Here is a 6,529-nt window from a genome sequence, read left to right on the forward strand (position 1 = left end):
GGCCCTAACTCATATAGTCGCTGAAATGCAAAAAAGCCGTAACTAACTAAAAATGTGTATTACTGAAAAACGATGTGGGGACTAAGAATTTGATGAAATGCATCATAATCAATGAAAAGAGAATTTTTGAATTTTTATTTAGCTACGGTATGTACATTTGTGAAAAATTAAAAAAACAAAGTTTTCAATCGTGGCTTAAAATTTTCAAAGCATGTATTATTAGATTTTATAGAAAAATCTAATCGAAATTTTTCCCTATAAGCATAGGTAATGTGACCAACCCTACTTCTTTCGGAAGTACACTACTTCTTTTTTCGCTCTTGTACTTTGTACCTCGAAGTACACTCAAATGTACTTCTTTGCGACATTTTGTACTTCAGGAGGGAGATTCTGTAACCAGTAAGCGACAAATATGATATAAAAGTTTTTGCGTCAAAAAGTGCGATAGCGATTCGAAAATGGTCGCTAACTAGTTACAGAAACTTTCCCAGGTCCCGTAGTTCACCGCTCTTCTGGACACTCGTCACATGGCCTGGGCGTTGAATTCGTTCAAGCCATTAAAGTCGCCGGGAAACGATGGCATCATATACCTTCGCAGCTGCAAAGGGCTCTGAAGGAGTCGTGTAATTGGTTGAATCCTATTTATGCGAACTGCGTGAGGACCGGGAACATCCAAAGCCTTGGAGAGTAGACAGTGTTGAGTTCATCCCGAAGGCCGAAAAAGGATCTCATATTTCCCCTCTTCGTTTTTACTAAAAACGCTTTTTCTAAAAACGCTAGAGAGAACGTATACACCTGTACATAAGAAACGCGATTCCTCGTGACTGTCTTTCAAGAGCTCAATATGCTAATTGGTAAAGTGGTCAGAGGAAGCCTTCACGCATGAAGATTGTGCAGTAGGGGCCTTCTTCGATCTCGAAGAGCCCTTCACCAATGTCACTCCAGAGGCAATAGTCAAGTATATTCATAATCTGGGGGTTGAAAAAAACCTAATAAGGCTTATCTAAAGCTTACTTCGTGACAGAACTGCCGCGGCGGAGTGGGGGAGCGTTTTTACACAGTGCAGAGTCAATAGGAGCACGCCACAACGTGGTATTCCCTCTCCCGTGCTCTGGATTGCGGTTGTAAAGGACATTGGAACTGGAAAAAGTGGGCTGTCGTGTGATCGCCTATGTAGATGAAGTGTAACTTTTGGTTAAGGGACGATTTCTATACACCCTTTTTGATCTGGCTCGTTGAAATGTGGGGTCTCTCGCCCGGATTAATTCATTAGCTCTAGGAAACCAGATTTAAGCCTATATTGTTTCAAGGAGCCCTTGTCTGGTGAAACTCACTAGAGAAGGCTACATTTGTATAACAGGAATTAGCGGAGCAATAGGAAGGAACCACACCTACACTGGCGCTTAACATACTACATATGTTGTACACGGCGCCTGCGGTTATTACAGACAGAATTGTCGCAGCACGAACTGCTATTAGGCTAAGGGAAACCGGGTCCTTTTGTGACATAAAAAAGGAAAAGAAGACGTTTCTCTGCAGCAGCAAATAAGGCAATTTAAAACATGTTACCTCTCAAGGGCTAGTGATGGGGATTCCGACAGGCCATTGTCCGATTGATATTCATGCGGTGAGACTAGGAATTTCAACTGATCCTTTTGTATCAGCTGTCAAGAGGAAGATGAAGTGGAATCATCTCCACACTTTCTTTAAGACTGTCCAACCTTCGCGCAGCTAAGATGGAAGCATTTTGGCTCGCACTTCTGAACAAACACTGAGTACTCGGATCGAAATTAGCCGCATTCGAAATTTCGTAATCGGCTCGTGGCGTTAACTTTAACCAACTTAAGCTGTACTTCTGTGAGCTATTAAGCATAGGCTATGTTCACAAAAAAATCTAGAGAAACCCCTTGGGTGCCGGGGTCCCACAGCAAGGAAAGAGCATATAAGCTTATAGATCCTAAATGCGGCATTGGTTCCACGGATACACTGCGCGAACATGCAACTTTCTTGGGGAGTCACGTCCGGTTTGTTTTTTATATTTTTAACTCTATAAAATACCACGTTTCAGCGTAATATATATCATAATGCTTTCAAACGAGTGCATCTTCTTAATTTTAGTTTACATTGAAGGTGCCACAGCACTTTACGTTAGGCTAGGTTATGCTGCTTGACTATAAGAGGTCTGACATAAACGAGCCAGAGCCTATCCGTCTGGCGGTACATAGGCAGATCTTAGGAACTTGTGATCGCCTGGAAAGGAATTGGTATATCCGTTACTAATGAGGTATTTAACAGAACTCCCTCCTTAGCCAGCTCGTCAGCTCTCTCATTACCCCTGCAAACCCTTGCGCACTGCAAACTAATATAGCTGAACGTTGTTATCCGCTGTTAGCCTACTTATAAATTTTTTACAATTCACGGCGGTCATTGAATTTGTTTTATGTGAAAGGAAAGCCTTAATGGTGGCCTGACTATCTATGTCAATATACGGATAAAAACTAAAAACAAAATACATATATAGTTTTAGTGAGCGAAATATCATCTAAGGAATGCCTCTCTTGAATATTTTTATTTCTACATGGCAAAAACTCGAATTTAGCTCGGTTAATTTTAATGCACTTTAAAGCTTATATTCGAACCTACTGCAAGTCAAAAACTGAACAATTTTTCTTTGTGTATTCTTCTGCTACCAGCTTCACTGCCAAAATATTTTTCGAAATCATTATTGGGATTTAAATTACATGCTTTTTGACATGGCTCTGTATGGTCACTAGGGATATTAATTTGTTCGCTCTTTACGATCCCGGGATTTAGATATTCGTATCTTTTCAGCAACTTAAATTGAAAAGGTTGTCTCTATATTGTTTGAGATTCTCTCCTATTCCATAACTAAAGGTTAGCTCACAAGCGACATTAGAGTTTTGACACTCCCTTAACTCCCTTATAAAAGCTTTGCACACACACTCGAACCCACACACAGTGCCTTACTAAGGGAGTTTATTCTGTCTAGAGGGAGCGCGAAAACTGTTTTCTGAGAAAATCTTTTATTATTGAATCATCTTGAAACCTACTTTTTTATTTAAGGTTGCGTTTTTGTTTTTTCTCGCTGACCCCAGGATTTATTTTAGTGAACTTTGTAATTTCAAAGATATGATTAATTTCATTAAAAAAAAATCAATGTAATGTATTTGGCATAAAAATATGGGCAACAAATGCAAGAGAAAATGTCTTTAAAATTAAAATTTTTTGGATTCACAAGGACGAGTAGGTAATTTTTTAAGCTGATTAAGTTAGAAGCACGAAACTCAAGGATGTTATCGAGTTTATATAAGTTCATAGCGTATAATTTTTTCAAAAACAAATATTGCGAAACTTCAATGACAAAATTTTAAAAGGACATTTTCAATACTTACCAGCCCCTATGTACCAAAAATTTCAATCTGCTCAGATTCTATAGAATTTCCTCTTTAATTTGATGCCCATACTTTTTCTCTAAGCGCTTTTCACTGAATTTTTTAAATAATTTTTGGATTACTGACGTCAGAATGAAAAACTAAAAACGCAATTTTACTATATTTGGACTATGTTTATATGTATATGTATATTTGTGTTTAAAATTTACTATCGCGCGGTGTTATATGTATAATGAGCTAGACATTTGTAACGAAATATTGATTATCAAATAAAAAAAGAAATATAATACTGAAGAAGCACTATAGCAAGGTGCTATTTGTTTTTGTATCTAAGTATATCTGTTTACTTTTTTCTTTTGATATAAATGACTTAAATGTTACACATTATATTCGTTTCGCATGATATTGTCATCCATTTTTATTTTTATACTCGTATTCAATTTGTTATCAGCATTCGTATTCGTACTCGTATTCGTATTGTTATTTATATTCATACGAGTTTTCGCATTAAAAATATGGTAGTAGTGTCGCTTTTTACATCTACTCAAATTAGTAGCGCCACATTCGCACATACATATTGCTGGTACCAGACGCTTGCCATGCGTTTCAATGCTAATATTTACAACTAAGCTGTTTCACATCCAAAAGTAATTTACATAAATAGTATCCACTACTAATAACTTAGTTTACAACAAAACATTTCCACCGTGTTTAAAAATTCCAACGTTGGCATCTTATTTTGAAAGAAACCATCATTTTTTATTATAGCCAACAAACAAATTTCAATAGCTGGGTGTTTCGCTTTTGACGTATGCAAAAACGCGTTCGTTTCTTAAGTCTTTTGTTTAGATATTGTTTTGCATGCACTGCCAAACGGCCTTTACTGCTGTCGCGACATATATGTACATAGACCAGATATTCAACTGGATTTTCTTGACAATTTACTACAAAACAAATAACAAAATAACACTAACGAAAACATAAGCAAAACAAAGATATCTGAGTAAACTTGTTTGCGAATTTTGCAACGGCATGCGCCAAGCATAGCTACCATAATATATCTAATAAAGAAATCAACAAAAACCAAAAATTTTGTTACATTTCCAACAGCTTACTGTGAAAAAGCTGCAAACATATACATATATCGATGGTCCTCTGTAATAACGACACAATACAAAATTTAAATAATAGAATCCCATACTACTGTTAACTGGCCTATGTCTCTATTCCTTGTCTAATCCTTACTAAAGTAAGTAGTAAAGATTACTACAGTAAGTGGTAAGAATAATATAAAATTTATAAATACCAAACTAAATTCTTTTCTTTCCTATTCTACGTAAAACTTTTTACTTATTTCCACTTCTCAGGCACTATTTATTGTTCCGCAATTATTTCACGATCTGGCATCACTAAAATTTTTATTAAAAGGGAACTTCTGCTTATGTATATAAATTTTGTTTCGTCGTTTATTTTATAAAAAAAAAAAACATATATTCGGGAAAATAACTACTGCTGTGTATTCAATGAGCTTAAGATTAGTGACATTTATGTATTTGTTGCACTTAAATTTGTTCAAACTTGTTTGATTTTATTCTTTTATTTGATGAATTTTTCAAATTTAACAAAAAAACCCAGAGTCGCTTCGATGTTCTGTCTTCAGTTTCGTGATGTGAACGACCTTTTCTAGCCTACCTGAAAAGTCGTTTTTTTCTAAGAGTGGTGGTGCACTCCCACCAAATTTTCCCTAAAACTTAATGTGCTATGAAACTGTATACTCAAAAATTTTCTCGAAAGTTAGATTAAAAATTTCAAAATTTTAGGAGGAATTTTTTTATCTATACATATAATAAAATTGTAAATGGCCGATGTCTGTACAATATAGATTTTAAAGAAAAATTAGTATGGGGGATCTTTATTAAAGCAACATAAGCAAAATCAAAAATTTTTAGACTTTTTTTCTGTCTGTATGTTTGTACGGGCATCACTCGAAAACTAATACATTGAATTGAATGAAGCTTTCACCAATGTATTGCCAGAAGTCCAACTTAAAATATAGAAAGAAAAAAAATTGGATGGTTGCCACCTGTTCGAAAATTGCAGTTTAATTATATTGATTAGATAAAAAAAAAATTGTGCAATGTGTCTGTCAAAAGAGAGAGAGAAAATGTTTTTGCTGAAGGTTGCCACCTGTTTGAAAATTCGATTTAATTTAATCGATAAAATAAATTGAATATTGCAATGTGGGTATCAAACTGAAGAGGTGTAAGAAAATTTACTGTCGACAATATTTTGCCACCTGTTGGAAAAATTGTATTCAAATAAATTGATAAAATAAATGAAACATGGATATGAAACAGCACCAGACTACGTTTAAGGCAAAGTAAAGCACGCCGGATATTTGCTATTTTTTTTCTTAATTTTGAAACTTTTATTTATATACATATATACATGGCAGAGCTGGACACTTTATGATTGCCGTTAAATTTTGATTACTTAGGATTACGATTACTGTAATTGTAATTATAACATGCTTGCTTGCGAATACTTTAATTGTAATTCCTAAAATTCAACGATTACGACTAATGTAATCTGTAATCGTAGTCGTGCTTTTTATGATTACGGTTATACTAATCATACAACTCTTAAGATTACAATTACCGTAATTGTAATCATAAAAATAAGAATTATGATAACAGCAGTCGTAGTTGTTAAATTTTTAGGATTACAATTAAAGTAATCGCAATCATGCAAATCAAGAAATTAGTTTTTCTTAGAGCAAGTATGGGTTTTTATACACCCAAATGGTTTTAAGTTAGAAATTCGCTTATTTATTTAGAATAATAGAATAGAATTTGTAATATTCTACACAGATTCGTGGTTAAAGTACTTCCACGAAAGGTTGATTTTGATTAACTACAACTTTAAATCAAATATACTTTTCGGTAAATGTTCCGCTCATTTACTTATAACTTAACCTCTTCACAATATCAGTAAATCGCTAATAAACATCATCTTGATTACGATTACAAAAATTTTAATCATAAAATTTTTATAATTACAATTAAAGTGTTCGTAATTCATGATTACAATTACTGTAATTATAGTCTTAAAATATT

Source organism: Rhagoletis pomonella, unplaced genomic scaffold, assembly GCF_013731165.1.
Source record: "Rhagoletis pomonella isolate Grant_MI unplaced genomic scaffold, Rhpom_1.0 Rhpom_scaffold_00004, whole genome shotgun sequence".
Lineage (NCBI taxonomy): Eukaryota > Metazoa > Arthropoda > Insecta > Diptera > Tephritidae > Rhagoletis > Rhagoletis pomonella.